We start from the raw sequence: 23,771 nt of genomic DNA on the forward strand, positions 1-23,771 counted from the left end.
AACATTATTATTCCCCGTGCAGTTACATCTTAAGTTTCAAGCTAAAAAGTTCATGGTGTAGAAGGAAAATGAGCCTCAAAAAAGGTCTAACTTAGAAAGGTGAAAATCTCTTATTTTTTCAGTTCTGGTTCAGAAACTGAAGCCATGTTAATCATCCTGCGTTAACTGTGCTCCTACCTTTACCTCTGCTTGTTCTGAGCAGTGGGTACTTGTTTATCAAAGAGATGCTGTTGAGAATTGCCTGGGTGTGAAGAGCTGTCAGCACAGCAGAGGGTCAACACACAACTCCCTTCTGCTCCTCAATGACTCAGAGGTGGATTTTGGGTCATAATTTTTAAAAAAGGGAGTCTTGAGTGCCACCATAGGTAACCTACTGTTGCTGTCAAAGGAAAGTAGTCTATGTGGGTCAGTTTAACTAAGTCTTCTTCCCACTGCATTTCACCCCATTGCTCTTTCTGTCTGACTGGCTCTTTCTCCAGCAACCTCCCAGCTAGAGGGCTGAGCACTGCCTGCAGCTCCTTCTTTATCCCCCTCTCTGGCAGTCTGAGCTCCCTCCTGGTTTTACCAAGCACCATGTACTCTCAGCCAGGCCTCATTTATATTTTATTGTGTGATTTGCTATTTGTTTGTGGCTTGCTTTTGAATGCCTAGGCTGTTCATGAAAATGATGAGAAACGGTCCTTCCTCATTGTCTCTGTTCCCTAATCAGCATTGAAAAGATGCTGAAAATCTCATGGGTTAGCTAAAAGAAGCTGGGCCAGCAATGTGTGCACTTTCTTATAGTTGGCTCGAGAGCTGGGGACATTCTCCTCCTAATTAAGGAACATAAACTCTGCTACCTTAATTACAGCAAGATGCAAACTATAAGGATGTAAGTGCCATACAACATACTGATATGGTTGTGTACACCTGAGGGAGTGCATTTATGTCATTGGATAGAGAAGGGTAAAAATCATACCCTCTGACAAAATGTGCTGGTGCATAATCCTTCTGTAAATGAAGCCTCGGGCTCATTCTTCCCAAACAGCTGCCTCTGGCTCTCTCTGCTTGATGCAAACTGCAGCCTGTCAGTGTGAGGACTGGGCTCCCCTAGATACCACCTGCAAAGCATGAGAGTGCTGGTGGATGCATATACAGGCCCAGTGACCCGAGGATGCTGATTCCTAGGTTAAGCCAAGAGAAAAATATGGAGGCTTTTGAGGTTTGCTGCTCCCCAGTGCTGGGGAGGGGGGCTAATAAGGTAGGGAGCAACAAGACAGATATTAGCAATTCTGTCTTGAAGTGAGCCTAAGGGACTCACTGGATCAGATACAATTTTAGGTTCTTCATCCTGCTGTGTGGAGGCTGCAGTTAGGGATGTTTCAGGGGCTCAGGTTCAGCCATGCGGTGCTGTGCTCCTTCAGGGGGAGCCACCAGGCCCAAGGGGAGCACTCAGCCCAACACCCCCTCTCACTGCAGGGCAGAAGCTGCCTGGCATGGGCACAGCCACACTCAGGTGGCACCTGTGCCTGGCCCCAGCTCAAAGCTCAGCAGGGAAAACCCCCACCCCATGCAGGAGATATGTGCAAGGACAATTTTCTGTGGAGTTAATGCCATGAAGGTGTTGGGGAAATGGGGTGTTTCTTCCCTTTACTTGGGGAAATCAAATTCTTCCTTGCTCAGTTGCCAAGGGGGCCAGAGCAGCTCCTTGGGGTACACTGACAGCTTTGGTGCTCTCCTGCACTACAGGTCAACATCAAAGCAAGTGGCAGCTGCTGGTTTTGTGTCTCTCCAGGCCCAGAGAGTTGCATGGGACAGGCCAAGGTGACACCAAGGGAGCTTCATTCCCTCTCGTAGCCACAGCTGGGCTGCCTGGGACAGCTCAAGGGATGCACAAGGGACAGTGCCTTGTCAGGGTCTGCCCCTACACAGCTGCTGTGCTCCACACAGGCCAGCAAAGACAAGAGCCCCCTTCCTTTCTAGCAGCTGAGGGAGGACTTGATCAAATCCAGATATGTTCAGCACATCAGAAGATTGCACCCATGGGATGCTCAAGGTCCCAAACCTGATTTTAACTGATGATTTCCCCTGTTTGTGGCACTGACACTCTGAGAAGGATATTTCATTTGTTCTTCCCAGCTAGAAAAGTGTCTGACCATCCCCTGCCAAGGATTTTAACACTTACCTCTCCCACTACATTTTACCAGCTGTTACATTGCAATACTGTTGCTGTAATAGCATGGTGCTGAAACTCAGTATGTTTTGAGATGTGTCTGAAAAGTGGGTTTTGGGGTTAATTGTATATTAGAAGTGTTTTCTTCAGCTACTTTCAATTGATGATACAATCTTTCCTTTATAAAAAAAAATATTCTCCCCTCTTCCTCTCTCATTTTCCTAATAGCTTATTCAGAGGAAGTGCATGTAGAGCTCTCATGCACCTCAACAGAGCCTTATCCCAAAATAGGGATTATCCGTGTTTTGGAATTAGTGATAACAGTGAGAAATCCTCTAAGCACCAACCTTTGTAAAACAAATCTGGCATATTGCAAGAGGTATTCCAGCCAAGGCTTTTTCTGTGGAAGAATTAATGATGTCTCACTGTGAAAAAAATCAAAATGACCACTCTTAATGCAGCAGGACTATGAAGGCAAAGGAGGGCAGTGACAGCATAATCTGGCATATCGAGATATGCACACAAGCTCTTTGGGGTTTCTCAAACTGAATTTTAGGAAGTTTAATCTACCTTCTTTGTTATTGCTGTTCAGGAGGATCTAGATGGTATTCACGATAAAGCAAAGTTTCACATGGGGACATAATGTAGAGCAATAAATGTGTTTCTCACCAGGGCTATTAGACCCTTTTTGAATGTAGAAGCACCTTTAAAATACATATTCCCTATTGTGATGAAGTCATCTAGTTCAGTGTATTGCTCACATAACTGGTATTACTCACAATGAATCTCCAAAGAGATATTTATTGGAATATGTAGTTTCCTAGCTCAATGCTATTTCTGCAAATATGCTTAGCACATTTCATATTTATCTCAGTAAAAAGTATTTTCTATATTTCAAGGCAATTCACAGATATTGTGTGCAGCTATAACTCTTATTTTAAAGAAATATTTACCTGATGCTTCAAATATTAAGAATTATGCCAATAGATAGCCATGAAAATGAAACTCATTACAGGGGTTGGGCAGGTCAGCTTAAGCATGCCAACTAGAGGAATTCATTTTCTCCTCTGAGAGCTCTAGACCTGACCACCATCCAACACTGGGGACTCATTGCTGGATGTTAGATATGATTAGGCACAGCAGATTCTATATTACTGTGTGAGTAAGAGAGCTGTAGCACCAAGCAGAGGTTAATAGTTGCTCAATTTGATCCTGCCTAGAAAAGCATAATTAAAATAGAAACAGCTAGAGGAGTTTCCCAGGTGAGTTGAGTTATTGGCTTCACCTGCACATTTGCACCATTTCTCCATCTCTCCCAACTTATGTCAGAGTAGAGCCAGGCCTGGATTTTCATTATCAGTTGCCTGTAGCTGTTCTCTTATGTGAAAGGGCACAGAGAGCAGGAGCATGAACCATCTCTATATTTTACAAAGCTCAGATCAAACAAATTCCCTTGTTCTTGGGATATTTCCAGCCTGAGAAAGAAGCAGATAAGACATAGTCCGGGTTTCAGATCTTCTTCTTTTCCTTGAATGCAAGTGGGGTTTATATAAACCAGACTTATTTTATATATTTGTATCTATTCATATATATATATATGCACCTTTGTGTCTCTATCTATCTATCTATCTATCTATCTATCTATCTATCTAATCTATCTCCATCCATGTTTCTCCTCCTGAATTCCCCTCTTCCCCTGGAGTATAACAAGCAGAGAATAGGGGATCTGCTGAATAGCTGTTCCTGATTTGAAATGAGTGTTCAAATGCCATGTTTCAAATTAAGAATCTAAGAAGATCCTTTTTCTCCCTAGAAGAGACAGAATATCTACCCTGATATGAAACATATATCAAGGTACAAATTGCATGTAGACCACCTGGACTGGTAATACAAGAATTCCTGCTGAAATCCCAATTTATATAGTTGTTTCTTCAGTCCTGAGTGATTTCATTGCTATGGTGATCCTTCAGTAAGCATTGCTCTGGATATCTGCCATTTCCTCACTGGTTCCCCTTTTCTACAGTAAGGGATCTTTGGAGTAAAGTTTATTGAGCAGCCATTTAGATTAAAAACAAGTTAGGACTAAATGTTTGTTTATGGTCAGAAGTTACACTTGTATATATTTGTAGATGCCATAAAAAAGTCTGCCTCTTAGTGTGTATATATGTAAATGCATAAAACGTGTTTATGTACATCTTGAGATGAAAAACTCTAAAAGTACTGTAAGAAGAGTGAAAGAGGAAAAGAAGTTGTCACCCAGGAATCACAAGATTTCATGCTCTCTCAGAGTGAATGTGTTGCTTGTGGAATATTTAAGGCTAACAGAGTAGTTACAAATCTGCAGTATATTTAGCATTACAAGAAATTAAATTCATGTGTATAAATCAGTGTTCTTTAAATGCTGCCTTATTTCTAGGAGGTCTCATACATCCTTTCCCTGAATCATCTCAAAACACATTCAAAAAGCTGGTATACTCTAATTAGCTAGAATCGGCCACTGGAAGATATTTCAATTTTTGTTGGAGAGTCTCAAGCCAAAAACGTCAGAGGATGGGATCTAATAAATTTATATTAGCTGGAGTATAGACTAAGTTTTATTTAAAAGCTCTTTTACACAGCAATAGACTGAATATTTCATTATCTGGAACCTCATGCTGAACCTAGGCAGATTTCCTGAAACATTATCTTAATGCTTGCACAAATGTAATTACTACTAAATCAATATTTTGTATTCAAGCCTAATTACAGTACATGAATTGGAATACTCCTAAAGAGATGTGTAGTTGGCTGCTTAGTAGATTTTAGCTGGCTGATATTTAAACTGACAAAGTATCTCAGCTTTGGCTGCCCCACTGTGAGTACACAGTGGTAGAATCAAATTTTGCTGGCTTTGACAATTGTCATATGCATAGTGCATCTGCAAAGAGCTACCAGTCTTGCAAAGCCAAAAGAGATTCTCAAGGAAAACAAGACTCCCCTTTTTCAGATGACATTCACACTTCTGAAAGGCAGAGTTTCCTCCACAATATTGCAGAGGAGGATTTAGAGCAGCACTTTTATTAAGGGCTGAGATGACGTCAGTGGCAGAGATGAACTAAGGCGTTTTAAGGACTCCTTGTTTTGACATGCTCCCCAGTTTGAGTTATTTGTTCCTCTCAGTGGTCAGTGTAGTGTCCCAACCGTGGGAACTCAGATCTGAACTATCAGAGAGGAAAATGCAAGTTGGAAAGGTAGGGCTCATGTAACTTCCCAGTAGTTTGTCATCAAAGGGCTACGAGTTCAGTGCTGCACAGAAAAATATATTGCCTTAAGAACCACACCCAAATTATTCTCTCCTACAGCTTCCAACACAACAGCCAGCAGATGTGTCACCTTCCCATCCCAAGTCCTTAAGAGCGAGTAAAAAATGTTTATTTTGTGGCCTAGGAATCAGACTTTATCACAGCTAGAAATTCCACTGTGCATTGTTCCCCCACTGTTTATCAGCAATCTGCTCGGTACGTACAGTTCCTGCAGGGTCCTTCTCCTGATATAAAATATTCCTCTCAGAGTTTACTCTGACAGTGTGCAATGAACATTCAACAAAGTAACTACAGCTGAAATTTGTGCACTCATTTGCCTTTTCCACAGAACCCACATGTATAAGGTCTACCAAAGGTGCTGTCTCCAAATGGCAGAATGGGAACATGGAAGTTCCCTGTGAACCCAGGCAACCTCACTGTCTTCAGCAAGCCTATAGTGAAATGATATTGAAAGAGATGGGAAAATGGAAGACAGAGATTCCTTTGCTTTTCTTTGCATTTTTTTGCATCCATGTAAAAATATGGAGAAATATGAGGCGTCCCACAGGTATTAAGTTTTTTCACTGGAGTTTCATCAACTGAAGAAGACCTAAGAAGATCTAAGAAATGAGGCTGTTTTATTATTATCAATCAAGAATGGAGAAATGGCATCATCTCTGTAAAAATCTGACACTGCTTTGAAACAATGGTGACAAAATAATATATATTGTATTTAATATAGAAGTGCAAGACTGACCTTGAAAATGACCTTGTTCTGTCCAGTGAAAGACTAACTAAAAGACGAAGGCACCTCAACTGAAGAGATTTAAGAGGCAACTGAGTCATGATCCATTTGTTCCATATATCTCACTTCAGCAGACCTCTCAATCTAGCCAATTTGGGCAACCCAAGAGACACTTGGGTGCTTGAGTAAGGATTAGGTTGCATTTTTTAAGATTATGTTTTTGAAATGAAGCTAACAAACTGCCAGAATAGATTATGAGGGAATGTGCTCAATTTCTGCTGAGTTGGCCCAATATGGAAACCTCCAAAGATGATTTCCAGGCATGCAGGTCAAGAGTAAATAATCAAAAGTTCCTTTTCACTTGAGATCTGTGATCCTGTGATTTACCATCCTTCTGGACTGAGAGATATATCTTTTTAGTACAAGTATAGAGGACAGTTCCTTTCTGGTTTTGGACTCCAAATTCAACACCAAATCTAACCTCTCTTTAAAAATATATCTCATGAGAAATACTGGGAAATGTAGATGAAACATTGTTTATCTCAACAAGCACTTCAATTTCTTTGTATTTTTGTTTGGGGGTGGGTGGGTGGATTTTAGTTGAGTGTTTTTATTGTTTTGGTTTTTTTTTTTTTTGGTTTTTTTTTTTTTTGGTTTTTTGTTTTTTTGTTTTTTTTTTTTTTGTTTCTGATTCCAGGAATGGTAAGCCCATTCCTGTTTGGTTGGGTGAGTAAATGCTCTCACATTAGAACTTTGTTTACTTTCTCTCACTCTTGACATAGTCCACTATGGCAGAAACTTAAAATAAATATTAATTTGTTAAATGTCAGTAATTTGACATTCAGTGGGTCTATTTCTATACTTTTCTGACTTGATTATGAATCACAAAATTAAACACATGCACTGGGTATAATTTTTGCCAAAGTATTTGAGATCATTTTATGCCTCTCACTAAACATGCCCTCTGGACAAAGATGATTATTAAATCTAAAATAATTGGCTTATTCCTCTAGAAAAAACTAGTGCAACCTCTTGTAGAGTACTACAGGATTTCAGGTCTTCATTTTTTACTTCATGGACTAGAAGCACTACTTGACAATTTTTCTTACTTTTAGAGACCAACCCATGTCCTAAACTCCATTGGTTTGTTTAAAATTTAATCCAGTCTGCACCATAAAGCAAAAGGAAACTCCAGAGTCATTACGTAAAAAACGTCATTGTTAAAATCTATTCAGTGCACATCCAGAGTAGCCTGAAGCATTATTTCTTCAAAAAAGCACTGATTCTGCTCATTCTGCAGTGAATAGCAGAGCAGATTGGCAGCAAGGGCCTCTGGGTCCGCCCTGCAGAGCTTTCAAAATCTTGTCTTTCTTGGCAATAGTATAATGAGACATCTAAGCTTCTCTTTGCCAGCTTAATATTTTTGGCAGGAACAACCACATTTAGCATAAAATACCAGTAATCAAGGTTGAGCAGCTTGGGCTTTTACACGTTTCCTCTCTTCCTATTAAAAAAATAAATCAGCAGCTAATGATCAGAGACCTTAAAAATTTCTGCAGTGCCCGCTCACATGTCTTGGCACAGGCCACTTAAGATAAAATCCCTTAGACCTTTCTATTCTGCAAGTTTAATACTTCACCACATCAAGTGCATTGACTTTGGAGAGAATAAGAAAACCAGACTGTAACTCCCTACCAAGGTTATCCTCATGGAGATCAGTACTAAGGCAGTGGTTACTCACACCTCATTTGTAACTTATCCAGTCAACGCAAGGTAATTTGAAAGAACTTATCAAGAAAATCTCTCAGCTAGATCTGTGAAAGGTAGATAAAGATAAAATGCTTCAGCACCTTTCAGCACTTAGCACTCACTATCACCCACTCCTAGGAGCTATCCAGGTTTGTGAAGCATCTTTCACTGGCAGCTTCAATATCTGGCATTTACAAGCACAAAGCATGTAAACTTGAATTAACCTGAGCTTCCAAATGGCCAGCTTGAATCTGTCTGTAATCATTTACATCCTCTCAGTGTGAATCCAAGTACCTTTCTCAGAGTACCATCACCAAATCCAGCCATTTAAGAAACATTGGCAACAGCAGTGTAGTTTTGCCCCCTTGTGCAGATAGTGGGAGAGCTGAATCATGTTCCTGTCTCCCATGGGGAACCCTTTCTTAGATTATGTCTGCTGCATGACTATGGCACTTTGGTGCACACCTATCCCCTCCTGGCAGCTTGTGTTAGAAATCAAGGCCTGATCCACATTTAAACTCTTCAAAGCCACCACCTTTCAGAGCTGCCTAAATATGTACACAAAGGAAAGGCTGGTCAATGCTGCACCTTTACTGTCTGTCAGGAAGGAACTGTGGGTCCAAGATCTTCTAAACAAGGCCTAGGTTTTGTTTCAGAGGGAGCTCTTTGGCTTGTAGACAAAAATCAGAAATGTGTGTAGGGCCTGGGCAATGAGACAATCAGAGCTCCAGAGCTAACCAGAGAATAATCCAAATCAACAGGATATGTGCCCCTGATGCAGCAGCTCCAGTTCCCATGGACTCAACTCTCTGATGGGAAAAGCTGAAGCCTGACTCTACAAGGTAACAAAAGGAGAGGAGCAGACTTGGAATCCAGTTCTTCTTCTGCTGACTACATGAGACTCTTCTGTCCTCTCCTTAGAGCCACTGGAATGGGAGTGAGTCTGTCTTTGTTTCAGTGTTAGTCACCAACCCTCCAGCACTTACCCAGCAGCTGTTCAGCTGTTTCTTGCAAAACAGAGCTGGCTTTCCAGGAGACATTTAATTTCTAAAACCACGCAGTAAACACTAGTGATGAAAGTTTCACCTGCAGGGTGGAAAAGGGATTTTTCACAAAAAAAACTAGTTTGGACAAGAGATTTTGTTTGGTTGTTGTTGCTATTACTTTTTGTTTGTTTGTTTTAATTTGTTTTGATTAAATCACTTCCAATCATTGAGCTAAGGGATAAAAGGGCACCATATGTGTTTTTATCTTTTTGCAAAAAGGCTTATACAGACACCTAAATCTGATGTCTAAAGCAGGAGATCACACAGGACTATGAATCTGGATGAGAACAAAGTGCATCTCTGCAGCCAGACCACGTAGGAGTGTTCAGTGCAAAGGGACCTCCTGGACTGCTGACTCCCAGTCATTGCCTTTCACACATGAAAATGCATTTTCTGGCTTTGCTAAGAGAGTGATGTAAAGGCATTTTTCTGAAGGCTTGAACACTTGCTTTAGGTGATCATCTCTAAATGTGGAGCCAATGGTCCTCTGAGGGGTTGTTTCCTGTAAAAATGGCTGTTCCACAACCACTCTGACCAAGACAATGTCTGTGCAAGATGCAGCCCTCTGACTTGACTGCCAAAGTGATCTGCTGCTCTGAAGGTCTAAAGGTTCACAATTCACCCTAAATTCATGCCTTGCCAATTTTCTCAACTTGCTCTGCTGCCAGCTTTTTTTTTATAAGTAGCTTTTCTCCTTGGGAAGAAGCTATTCTTCCACTTGCATTTAGTAAGAGCAGTCACATGCAACATCAACTTTCATTTTGTTGCATGAAAGAAGCATGGATATTTTTTAAAGTTTTCTCCCACATGATAGATCATGAGCCTTTCAGTTCAGAAAAAGGAATTAATGAGCAAGTTCTAACTACGTTTCATAGTATAAGAATGAAGAGACAGCAAAGGAAATTAAGAGATAACAGGCTTAAGGAAAAAAAAAAAGGTGATTCTTAACACAGTGTTGAGTTCAGCCATGACAATTCCTGCCACAGGACATTATGGCTGCCAAAGTTGAGATGAGTTCAAAATGATTAGAGAAATTGCTGGAAAGGATATGAAATGCAAAGATATCATCCTTGTCTGAGGGAGTCCCTGATCCACAAACTGCTGGAGGCCACAGCACCACTCCAGCAAAACACACTGTAGATGCAATCCTCAGGGTTTGGAGGGCATTCACTATTGGATAGTGTTAGAAGAAAAAGAATGGCTTTTGTTTTTCTGCTGCTGTCCTGAACTTTTTTCCAGCTGTCTTTCCTTTTATACTGTTCAGACTTATTCCCAATCCACAAGCACATCCTGTTCTTTCACTGTCTCATTTTTACCTTAACCTCAAATCATCAAGTTAATTTCACCAGGCATTTTCCACTCCTTGTGTCAGGGTCATTATTTGTCTATAAAAATAGAACTCACCCTAATAGTGATCACTGAAAAATGCAGTTTTGGGCTTACTCTTGCAGTGTAAAATTTCCTTAGGTAATGCCTTGTCCTTTATCCACATTCCTGCTTACCAAACAGCTCCTTTGCTTTAGGGAGGAAACCATCTGTAATTTATTCACCCAACTTCTTGCCAAAGCAGAACTAAAATATGCATTGACTTCATGAGTCAAACTAAAAACAAAAACTAAACTGACATTAATGAACAATCCCACATCTTTATGCTTGGTATTTATGTATTTATACATGAAAAAATTGGTCTTTAGTACCTTTTAGAAAATCTACTACAGGTTTATTTTTCTTTAACTGCTCATATGTTCTGACTCTTTCTGACCTCTTTTGAAACTTCTTCAGATAAGTAGTCTCATTACTTCATGGGTTTCTGGCTATCTCTTCACTAATTTCAGATGTCTTTCCTAGTATGAGTATTCCAGCAGTGGGGACTGAAGCAAAGACTTTTAATAAAAATCTCTGCCAGATATAACTTCTTTACCCAAAGACATCTTGTGATCTTCTCCAAATCCAGGCCTTCACTCCTGCAACTCTAATTAGTTCCCACAGGTGACATACAGACTGTAACAAAATGCCCCCAAATAATCCTGTGTACTCAAGCTAATGAGCATGCAATATTCCCGGTTTATGGCAGCGAGGTTTCCTAGACACCAAAACGTTGTGACAACTCACAAAATGCCAGATGCTGGGAATCATCACTGGGACATCCCTGAACTGTCCCTGGGAACTGCCTGGGAACATCCTTGGTTAGCATCAGCCAACAGCACACCAGGGATGGCTGTAGCAGCTTAATGGGATAGATGATGAGTCTGGTGCTTGGGAACACGCCAGGCACTGCTGGCTGTGGATGAGTGTGGAGCCAGCCTGGCTGTGCCACAGTTTGAAAGAGAGACCTCTAACTATAAGGCTACCTTTGTTTATTCTTACTCTAAAATTATAATCAAATCATCATCATCCAGTACAAGGTCACCTTCTACTGGTATCCTCACAAGCTGGTATCCTCAGAGCTTTCATCACAGAAATCTTTGCACAGCAATCATCATCTAAGAGGGACCCAGTGATCCTGGAAATGCCCCAGGGATTTAAGGTGTTTTAATGTTAATCTGGCCTTTTTTTTTTTTTTTTTTTTTTTTTTTTGCTAGGATAACACTTTGTATTCTAAACATGCTTTATCCTTTGTGCATTTGAAGCCTTGTTCTTCTGTCTCCTCCTGTCTCGTTTCACAATGGCTGTGAAAAATAAACTCAGCAGATGTCCCAGAATGACTGCTATGACTGCTATGCTGCCAGTCATTAGTGGTATAGATAGTTCTGTAAGTAGGATATCTTAAACATCTTTATGCCAGTTTAACTTTTTCCTTTGTAAAAATCTTTTGAAGAGACTTGGAAATCACCAGGGAAATCTTAATTGACAAAGGCATGTGGAGTAAAAATCTGATAAATGGATAAATGGTCTACAAGAGATTTTCCCCTTTTAATTCTAGGGACATCAAACAATCAAAAAATAAGACCATACACTGCAAAAACTTTGCAGAATGCTTTCACCAACTTGATCTGCTTTTATAGGTCATGTCTGATTTCTGAAGTGAGATGGTGTTTTTTTCTTATTTTTTTTCCAGCACGGAAATCAATCATCAAATGGATGATTTTCTTTTCTATGTTTATTTTTTTTTCTGGAAAAGAGTGAAATGGAGAAATTGATACGTAGGAGGGTACACGAAAAGCTACAATTTCCAATGGCTCACTGTTATCACTCCTACATATGAGTGTTTACACTTTGGGAAAAGTAATGGCCCAGCCCTAGTCTTTGTACTCTTTTTATAATCTATTATTTCAAACATGGATTACTCTGCCTTTAAATCTGGTGTCTGGAAGCAGGAAATTTCTTGAATTCTGTGCCAGGACATTTTCCGTTTCAAAAAGGACTTGTGTTCATTGAGGTCCTTTATATAAAAAGTGACAGTCATCCAGCCCTGCACTATTACCTATGGCTTACTTGTGCAAAAGTACATTACATTTCCACCCAAACGGGGAATGCAGGCATTTTAAGTAAAGAAAATAGGCCTTTTCTGCAGCTCTGCACACTGAAAACCATAGATAGAAATTATTCTTCCTAACACAATGATTATTATTTTATTAGAGATCAGGTTAGAAGTAGTTTTGAGGTGAATGTGATGCAGATTATGAAGCTGTAGATACACAAGTCTTTGAGTTTGTACAACACCTTTTAGCTTATGTCAGCTTAACTTATTTTTCCCAGAAGTGACATTTAGGTTAGCTAGACAGCTAAATGGCTGCCATCCAAGAGGAACAGCAGTACATTATCCATAACTTCTATCAACAACTCCTCTAAAGAATACCATGATTAAAGCAGGTTTCAAGTCTGAATCAACTTGAAAGAACAACAGAAAGATTAACTCCATGTTTAGTGAATGCTACATTATTTATTCAATAAAGTCTCCAAATAAGCATGGAAATTACAGGCCTGACTACAATTGAATGTATCTGAAATAAGACACGTCACATGGCTGATTGAACATGAGCACACAGACAAATGGAACTGGAAAGGTTTTTTAACACATAAAGTTTAAATTTTGTGGTTCCTACTATCATTTATAACAATCACTAACATGTAAAACAACACAAAGGGCAATCCATATCGCAGACAACATAGAAGCTTCTAAGCTGTCATGGCAAGAAACTAATTTAAGAGTTAATTTTCATGCATCTAGGTATCATAGCTTGATTTCATAACTCAAACGCTATCAGAATGTACTACCTCCTCAAGTTCAGAGTAGAAACATAAAAAAATTCTTATTTGGAAAGGACAGAATGATTGCAAAATAAGCATTTTATGTTTGCAGCTGCATGTGTCTCTGAAGGATGAGCTTCCAAAAAGAAATGAAGGAAATATTCCAAGCAGTAGCAATGCTATGCTAAATAAAATCAGTAGCATGAGATGCTCAGAGGAAAAGGCTTTCTTTTCCTCAGTTATAACAATTAGAGTTAAAACTCATTCAGTTGGAATAAGGATCTCTAGATGGAAGTCACAATATGTGTATGTTTTTCTATACCTTACTCCATTTTTCACTAAGACAAATTAGAATAAAATATTAAAGCCTTAGTATTAAACACAAAGCAGAATATATGTTCACATCAACACAACTGGCCTGTCATGTCTCACACTTTATTTCTCCTATACATTTCTTAATTTATCGTCTCTTATCTTCAGCATCCTAATTTGCATGCTTAATTCTTCACTTTAGAGTACCATAAACATTAAATTATTTGTAAAACACTGTATATGCCTCAAGGTTTTATATAAATTAAATGTTGTACCTAAATGACATCATTAAATCAGTAGTTAAGGACAACTGAGGAAATGCTTGAAGGTTATAAAACAGGTTTCCAACAAAAAGACATATATACAAAATCTTGAAGATTCAAATATTATCAGTCATAAAGATCTCAGAGGAATTAAGATGAGAAACAGCCAAGCACCTATAAATAAACATGACAGTATCTGCAGAGGGTTTCAGAAATATATCTGGGGTATCCTATTCATCACCATTTTGTTCCTAAGAGGGAGAAAAACAGCATGGAGGATGTTTCAGACAGAAAGACAATAATGGATGAAAAGTCACATTAAAATAAAGCAGTAGCAGCATACTATTTCCAGTGACCAGGCAGGGAAAGGACTCTACATGATTTGGTGACACTTCTTTGTGAGGAGAACTGTCATAGTCTATCTCATAGGCTGTTATCAAAACCAATTCTTTTGCAGGCACTTCAATGACAGCACTTATGTACATGATTAATTCTTCAGAGTCTGACATAAAACATGAGTTAAGCTCTTTAAGGTGAGGCCTTTGATGAGGACATCTACTGTAGATGATCTGTTCATATTAGAAATTGCAAAGGGCATGTAATGGTGATGGAATTCTGCAGGAGGAGGACACAGTGCTTTAACTCATGTGCATTTTGTACTGATCCAAAAAAAAACCCCTGACAGTGCTAGGTTTGATGATGTAACTGAAAGGAAAAAATTCATGACAGTTACTTTAAAGAAAAAGTATCCCTTGTGCATTTCATTGCAATCTCAATAATATTTTTAAATAGAATTCAGTCACTTAGAGGTGATTCTGAAAAATATCTCTGTACACTCTTGACCTTTAGAATAGGATTTTCTCCTCACTGGAATACAGTTGCAGGACACAGAAGCCACTTATTTTTCTCCCTCGTTAAGGGATGCTTAGAAGCAAGTCAGTTTTTAAAAAATAACTTCTTTTTCTCAGACATCTTTCTGCAGAGTCCTCAGCAGTGCTCTGCCAGTCTGCACTATTCTTTTAAGAAGAGTATTTTTGCATTTACTTTTTTTTAATCTACTGAGCTCTGTATCTGTAGCTGCACCGAAACCAGAACTGTACAAAACAAGTGAACAATCACATCCACAATGAAATGAAGTCAGACAGAAGACATCTATTACTACATTGGGCAGTACTACCATCTATTTACATGAACATGGGAATATTTTTCAAGGTACCCAGGTTGCCAGGGAATGTCATCAGAGCATGTAATAGCTGAAGGAAGTTATAGAGAAAACTAGTTTTCTTCTTTTTTTTTTTTTTTCACAAATCTGTAGTGAAGGAAAACAAGCAAATAGATTTTCTTTTCCCAGAAAAACTAGAATAAATGAAATCTCACCTAAATCCTCTAGCAACAATTCTTGTATTTTTCTACCTGAAGTCTTATATGTATTTTCAGTATAAATTAGCCAGTGTCTCAAAAAAATACTGGCTTGACTGGTAAATCACATTTTGCTTTAGTGTAAGGGAAGGCAACACTTCCCAACACTTTTTAAACAAGTTTTAGTTAAAAGCTTTAAAAAAACCCAAACCCTGATAGTATTGTCAACAGGAAAAGTAAAGAAAAATAATTAGCTGTTGAAATATTGCCACTAAAACATAAAGCAAGGCAATTGAAAATAAATACAGACACCTCATTTGGAAAGAAAATAGTTAACCCTCAGATCTGATACCCCAAAAACTGAATTGATACCAGTAGCCAGAATGGGATCTAGATTTAGCTAAGCAGTAGGTCTCCCTGTAAAAATTTCACAAAGTAGCCTAAAATAGAGAATACCTGGAAGCTGAGTAGGTCTAAGCTTTAAATGCCAAAGGCTATATCCAGTGTCTACACTCATTACAATACATTCCTGGTTCAAGTACACCACAAAAATCTACTGAACGGCTAATCTTCTAACTTAAATTAGAATTTAACTTCTAATTCAGCATTGTAGTTTTAAATCATGGCTTCAAAATCCCACCTTATAGTCACATGGAGGCTTGGTTTGCATTCTCTTACCATCTCTTTTATTGCCTATTCCTTCTAGGAAGACACTGTTTTTTTTTTTTTCCTGCGGGTATTTTATAAAGAGAGAAAAAAATGTAGAATAGGTCAGGTAATATTGTCACATTCAGCAATTTTGTTTTACCCTGCAATAATTTGTATTGCTCCTAACTTAGGTTTGTGTAAGTGATGAAAGGATATCCTTTAAAAAAGTAAAAATACCCCTTTAATTTTACTATTTGTATGAGTGCATATATATATATATATATATATATATATATATATATATATATATACACACACACTATGACACCACATAAAAACCACTTGGCAGACCCATATTTACACAGTATATTACAACATGCATAAGAAAGGTTATCCACATAATATAATCTTCACTAGCATCTTACAAAAAAAAGAAAAAAAATCCACAATCTCATGATCCTGTCTATTGGGAAGCTCACATTTTATGACAATATATGATGTCACAATTCATAAAGCAATGAATTTTTTTCCCTGTGAGAAAAATCTCCATGAAATTGTTTAGCCAGCCAAGATGGCTGTGCTTATTTCCCTTGAGGGTAAATGCCAAGTTTCCTCTATGCTAAAAAGCACATAATTGTTTTATATTAAAGCATTTTTTTCCTAAAGTTACATTCTGAATTTGCTAAATATGGATGGCTGTAGTTCAGGGAAGGAAAAAAGCTTTTCAGACAGGGGAAGGAGGGGGATAGTTCTCTCCTCCCCACTCTGGCGTCATGTTGAGAGCACAGAAGTAGTTTTTGCACCATGACCATGCTGACAATTCTGGTTTGCTAGCATGACTGCCAAGGGTGGTGATGCCCGGGGACATCCCTGTGTGACTGCACACACCCAGGTGGGAGGCTCAGGCTTGGTCCTGACACCCCAGATTGCCTGGACTCCAGCAGGGCAGGGTCTGACAGAAGCATATTAATGGCTTTGGTCTCCTCAGAGCTGTCTTTGTCCCTGCTGCTTGAGAAAGATGCTTGAAGAGGTGTGAGTCACGGGATGTACTTATCAGCTGAATCACTTTGAAGCACTTGGGCAGCATCTTACATCAGCAAGCAGGGTAGGAAATGCTACTTTTTTTCCTCAATGTGCTAAAATCTCTCCAATGACAAAAGATCAAAAAGTAAATTACAAGCACAAAAGGACAAAGATCTCCTATAGAAAGCACCTTAAAAGGTGGATTAAGCAGAAGTGATGAACATGTGCCAGTATAATTTTGGATCCATAATGATTAAAAAAACTTATATATCTTATATCCTAGAATAAACAAGTACCTTAGGCAAGTATATCCATCAGGATAAAGAAAACATGTCAAGCAGAACCCTGCTTTCATTGAAAATTATGGCTTTATAAAAACAGTTTATCATATTTTTCTAATATATTCAGAAGGTGCAGATTTAAAAAATGTGGTAATGCCACAGATAAAACCAATCAACAGAAATTGCCTATAAATTGTCTGTCAAGCCTACATCATGAGAGTTATTTCCTACAGCTTTTACTGCTCATTTGTCTATGTAAATAAAAAGAAAAAAAACCCAACAAAACAATATAAAAGGTGGACAGAATGCTGCCCCAGCACCATAGCAGTATATTTTATTGCACAATGTTCAAAGTAGGTAGTGTAGTCCAGCCCTGCCAATGCCCAGCATTTTGGTTTTGAGGCATTAGGTCTTATAGAGGTTTTGGTTTAGAAAATCAAGTAACAGCTGCAAAGAGCACTGTTTTGTTTGTGCATGTAATGTTAGATTTAACTAAACCTGAGCCTCTTGGATCAACCATTTGGATTTTTAAATAGCAAAGACTGCAGTTTGAGAAACTAAGCATCTACATGCATGTACACAAACCCATCAAGCTCGCTGCTGAAGTAAGAGGCAATGACACATGCAATAGCCTTTCTGCATAGGCCACAGGCAGTGAGGAAGAGCTTGTTTATCTCACAGGAGTTCAGTGGAACTCAATCCCATCAGTGAGATGGACTGCAGGAGCTACCCCAGATTTTGAAGTCATAGGATTTGCTGTTGATTGAGTCCCATGGGGACTCATGTTGTTCTATGGAAATGCAAAATTCCGTATTTATTCGAACAAGAGGTGGTAAGGCACTTGCTTATGAACCTTCCTGTTGCTACTGGCCCTAATAGGAATTATTGCTGTGGTTATCATTGCTCTTGACTATGGCCTTATCAAAACCAGCACTAGTTTTACTACTGCATTGTGTAGGGATATGTATACATACACATACACTGGAACACCCACCATCTTAATTTCCATATATTAGCATCTCTGCCTATCTATTCACACAAAGTAGCTGAAGCTGAATTAAGAATTCCACCTACAGATAACTTGGATAAGTTGCCAAGACACTTAATTCCAAATTTACAAAAATATTCATCTAACAATCTTGTGAAATCATTAAAAACAACAGTAAGAAACACAAAGGGAAACAGTTAGGTAAAAATCACGTTATTTGTATCATTGTGTCTTTAGTCATTGTGACAATATAAAAAAAAATTTCTCACTGAAACCAGGAAAAAAAAATTCACTGGATATTCTGCTCTTTATGAGTATGTGGTAACATAAAATGTGTTTGCCTTTCATAGTGAAACTCACAAGGAAAGCAACTACTGAGAAATACTATGGTATTTGTAAAGCATACTATTAATTGAAAGAACTATAGCTCAACCTCTCTAATTACATTTTTCTCTAAACTCACAGAATATGGTGCTGAAGGGTAGGCAGTAACAACATAACTTGAAAATTAGGTTAAACGTTGTTATGCAATAGCCTGCACTCCAGTACATTTTTAACAAGATGCTCTTGATGCTTCAGTAAAGAGTCAACATGCCAGAAGTACTCTGGGCTGTCTCCTTCTAAGAATCTTGAAACCTGGCCTGGGGGAAGGTGTCCCCGTCCTCAACAGGGGTGTTGGAATTTTAAGGTGATCTTTCAGGTCCTTCCAACCCACAGTGTTCTATGATTCTATGATTAATAACAGTAAAGGATCTGAAGGAGATTTTACTCTCCAATTTTAAGATGTTTACCATAAACTGAAACATGACATTATCATTTCAGAACCGCACAAACAATGAGTTCTTAGAAAAAAAAATTCTACTTGTTATTTTCTATCCTTACAAAACAGGTATAAACCCTCTCCAGCGTCTCTTCTGAAGAGACCTTCACCTTAAAGGATGGAAGGGGGACAGAAGAATGCATAAAACTACCTCTCCAAGTCCTATTCCAGCTTTTTCCACCTACTTGCCTTCTATGCATTGAAAGAGGAAAAGGAATCAGAATGGTCCTGTACAGCTCATGGGACCCACTGGAACCCCTTTACTTGTGCTTCCCACACCTCCAGATAGGAACTAGTTGAAGAAAATTCCAATGGGTTGGTCTAGGCACAAGTTTAGCAGCCCTTTCCTACTCTATAATAGGAAACATTTTCAAAATCAGGTTTGGGATATTTAAAGCAAATAAATAAAACACAATTTAAACACGTATTTTAAATCTCATTCTGCAGTTGGAAGACTGGTAGGATTAAATGCTTTTTATAACACAGACGAGTCAGCCTTAAAAAGTTAGCATTTGTTAAAAATGACGACAAATTATTTGTAAACTGTATCTCTATGCCCAGCGTGAAATAGTGGTCCTTTCTTGTTGGGTGGGAGTTGCAGGTGTAAAGGGAGGAAGAACTTTGGGCAAATGCTACAAAGTCATTCACTGGACAACTTCATGAAATTAAGTGCTTTTCTTCTATGTATAAAGAATTTCCTTATCAGTGAGGTAAGTAAAGAAATGAACTGTTTACAGAGGTAGCTAAATTTTCATTAGTAGTAAGAGATGTATAAAGGAGACTGACAAAAGAACAAGTTCAGTGGATGCCACTTGGAAAAAGGATTTAGCTTAGATAACCTTTCCTATCTTTAGCATCACTGCTGCTATAATACAGAGATTTATGACATGACCTATAATAAACATTTTAATGACTACCAAATCAATTATATACAGTAATTAGATTTCCTATCAGCCTACCAAGCTAAAAAAGTATGCATTAGACTGACTACATATAGTGGGGCAAGAGGAAAAAGAGAGAAAGAGAGAGCGAGAGAAAGAGAGAGAGAGAGAAAGAAGGGAAGGAAGTGTCGGAAGGAAGTGTCGGAAGGAAGGAAGGAAGTGTCGGAAGGAAGGAAGTGTCGGAAGGAAGTGTCGGAAGGAAGTGTCGGAAGGAAGGAAGTGTCGGAAGGAAGTGTCGGAAGGAAGTGTCGGAAGGAAGTGTCGGAAGGAAGGAAGTGTCGGAAGGAAGTGTCGGAAGGAAGTGTCGGAAGGAAGGAAGGAAGGAAGGAAGGAAGGAAGGAAGGAAGGAAGTGTCGGAAGGAAGGAAGGAAGTGTCGGAAGGAAGTGTCGGAAGGAAGGAAGGAAGTGTCGGAAGGAAGTGTCGGAAGGAAGTGTCGGAAGGAAGTGTCGGAAGGAAGTGTCGGAAGGAAGTGTCGGAAGGAAGGAAGGAAGTGTCGGAAGGAAGTGTCGGAAGGAAGTGTCGGAAGGAAGTGTCGGAAGGAAGTGTCGGAAGGAAGGAAGGAAGGAAGGAAGGAAGGAAGGAAGGAAGGAAGGAAGGAAGGAAGGAAGGAAGGAAGGAAGGAAGGAAGACATAATGCAATATGCCTTAGCAAGACTGGGGACTGGCCACATGAGACATGAAAGCTGCAGGGCAGTTAGAGCTATAAGTCTCAGATTTTTATATTTTATCTTACTTTGTTCCATTTTTTGCCACTTGTTTACAAAAAATATTTTATTCAATTCTCTGTTGTGTCTCACACAGGTGTATAGAATTCTCTACCACCTACAGAAATTGATGCAAGGCAAAATGTTCCAAATTAAGTTCACATGTAAGTCACTTGTTTAATTTCATTCTGAGATAATTTAGACCTGATGGATCTCTCACAGCAAATTTTTGTGATCCCTGGACAGCTTAAATGAAAATATGTAATAAATAATAAGCTTTGAAAACAGATTTGAGTAGCCCCCAGGAATATCATGCAGAACAGATGCTGCTGATTCTATTTTGCTGGTGACTCCTGTGTTCTTGTAACTCTGCACCAAAGGTTAGCTGAAACTATCTATTTGAATTTTAAAATACAATTATTTGTGCAAGGTTCCATGTAAAGATATTGTCTACATCAATCAGCCAAAGAGGAGGCTGACACTGCAGAAACACTCTGTTAACAGGTGAAATACATGGTTACATGAAAATTTTGAACCTTTCACATGGTGAATCTCTTCACTCTCTTTGCCATTTCAGTAAACTCTGTGCTGTACTACACCTCCTCCAGTGACACCTGAAGTACTTGCCATTTTTCAGGTTCTTTCTCTGCTTTGGACACATCAACAATCAGTTCAATTAAAAATGTACTGGTTTAAACTCAAAATTTTTTAGGTAGTGTTACTGAATCGATACTTAACCCCTTGTCTTTATAAACCTATCACACTGTCATTGTAACTATGATCAGGAAGGTTACAGTCCAGAGGTACAATCCTATTGTTGGGAAAAAAGTTTCATTACTTCATTTAACAATAAGGAAAACTACAGTAAATCTATCCTTGAGTGACAAGATGATCTGGGAGAAGAGTTATACTCTTCATTGACACTTCATTCAAGAAAAGAAGAAACTTCCTAAACTCTTCAAGGAAATTTCATGTCTGTGGGGACAAACAGGTTTGTCTTATGTAAAATCTTAGAAAAATACATTGATAATAAATAAGAAACCAGATTTCAATAATACTAAACAGACATTAAAGGTCTTTTACCTTTTTTAAGAAGATTTTTTATGTATGATTGAAGTTTATACAACACTCCAGAAAAGCCATGTGTTAGATTGAAAAATAAAATCAGAAGCATTTTCTGTCATATAAGTATACATGAAAAAATGAGAACGTTAATGTCTTAGAAAGTGTATGTCCAGCTCTGTACCGTTACTCATTTAACAAAGCAGAAAATAAGATACTGTACTGTAAACAAAAAGCTACAGTAAAAGGACATTTTGAAATTTACACAAGTTTGAGTTCATAAACATTTTGGTTGCTCCATAACAGTTTTCATAAAAAAAGGAATAAAAAACCCTTGGACAGCTTTCATCACTCTTGACTACTTTTCACTTAAATGCACACAGACATACTTTATATAGCAATATACTGATGTACTCTTAACATGGATATTAAACTACTATTACTGTTTTTTTAACTGAGATGTGTATTATCCAATCAATATTATCTGAATTGAAATACTCATACATTATGTATTCCCATCATGTTGTTAAGTATAAAAACATGAAAATATAACTTTACATTATTTCAGTTATATACATCAGTTCAGGCTTGACAAAGATTTTTTTAATGCTATGAATTTTAGAGGAATGAGCCCAGAGGTACAATAAATAGCTTTCCACTGTATACAGTAATGCATTTCTACTTTTTTGAAAAAAAAATTAATTACCATATGAGTATTATTTTAGTTTGGTCATTCTAGCATTGAACATTAAAAATCTGAATGCATTCCCCAACATTCCTGATGAGGAGTAATGCACAGAACACCTATGAATTACAGATGTGCCAAGAAATTGTTAGTTCAGTTGGGAGGAAATATTGGCAAGACAGACATTGAAAACACTGTATACACCTCTTTTGCTGGCCACGCTGGGAGTATACACTGTGTTCACATGCTTGCAGAAACAGGCTCAGTTTGTACCATGAGAAGGGACTTCAAGTTTCTGATCAATGCTCTGCCTTCTCCAATGCTCAGTAAACATTATACTTGAGTCTAAGAAATTGATTCCAACTAAAACTGCAAGTCATATTTAAATTTTTATTTAATTCCAAAATAAAAGAGATTTACCGATACTGCATGAGGCAATGTATCGACAATGCAAAAAAATGTAAGCTTTTCAACCAAATGTACAGAATTGTTTCTACAGGGAAAGCTAGAGAAACACGATGTTACTTTGATTTGCATTAGCATTTAAATTAATATTATTGCACCCCTCCTAGGATTCCTTTTTGCTTTTTAAGTAGTTATTGTTTTTTAAATACACACAATTAAAAAGTATGGTAACTTCAGCTAGCAAAGAATACTCATAATAATTAAGATTCAGGAAAGTTTTCATCAGTACAGACTCGCATCTAATTAGAGTTATCAATCTTAATTCAAAAAGACATTGCCAAGGTTTTGGGTTTTTCTTTTCACAAAAGCTTCACTAGCTACTGCTTAGAATTACCTTTTAACAGTTTGAAAACTGCTTCCTTAGAGAAACAATTTGAAAACTCTCTTTTTTTTTTCATTCTTAAAAAAAAATACTTAACACTTTTTACTGCTTGCCATTTATCAGCTTTTATCAATACTCTTCTCTCTCTGTACACATACTTATGAACTCAACTGTACAAAAGTAGAGATAGGTGTGAACCAAATCTTTGGATCATTAAGTCTCTGCATGTCAGAGTTAAGAGGAGCTCTAAAACAGCACCCATCCTCATGTGCCAGTATCAAGTACTGCTCCAACCCAGAACAACCTTGATCTTCAGAGTTCAACGAGCGTATCTGAGCATCACAGCTTGGGCTCATCTGCAGATAAAACTATTGAACAGATTTGAGTGAGCTGGAAGTGGCGACACTGCCAAAAACTGAAACATTGACCCAACCTTGACAGTGTCCTTTTAGATTTCAGACTCTTTATAACCCAACTGTAGCTAGTAAAATTAATGGAACACTTGCAAATAAAACCATAGAAAAAAGTTTATTTCAAATGTCAAGCATTGCCAAGTAAATTTTATATTAACACCAAATGTTAAAGAATAGGATATACAGCAAAGTTTTAATAACAATATTAAATTACAAGATTTGAACCTTTCAATCATTATTTCTTCTCTTCTCAACATTACATATTTGGCTTTGAAAAATACGGAACTGATGCCTTAAGCCTTATTTTCATATTCCACTTC

The 23,771-nt window shown here is 38.1% G+C and overlaps 1 protein-coding gene across 3 annotated transcripts in view; it reads right to left on the bottom strand.

Moving 5' to 3' along the window:
- Positions 1–21,620: 21,620 nt before the first annotated feature.
- The window catches only part of GRIA2 (glutamate ionotropic receptor AMPA type subunit 2), an 89,143-nt gene continuing 86,992 nt past the window's right edge, over positions 21,621–23,771 (bottom strand). For all 3 annotated transcript variants that reach the window (XM_058803664.1, XM_058803662.1, XM_058803666.1), the window contains one exon: positions 21,621–23,771. This exon is cut by the window's right edge and continues 671 nt beyond it. The gene's annotated coding sequence lies outside the window, so the exon portion shown is untranslated.

The sequence above is a fragment of the Ammospiza caudacuta genome, chromosome 4, assembly GCF_027887145.1.
Source record: "Ammospiza caudacuta isolate bAmmCau1 chromosome 4, bAmmCau1.pri, whole genome shotgun sequence".
In the NCBI taxonomy this organism is placed as follows: Eukaryota; Metazoa; Chordata; class Aves; order Passeriformes; family Passerellidae; genus Ammospiza; species Ammospiza caudacuta.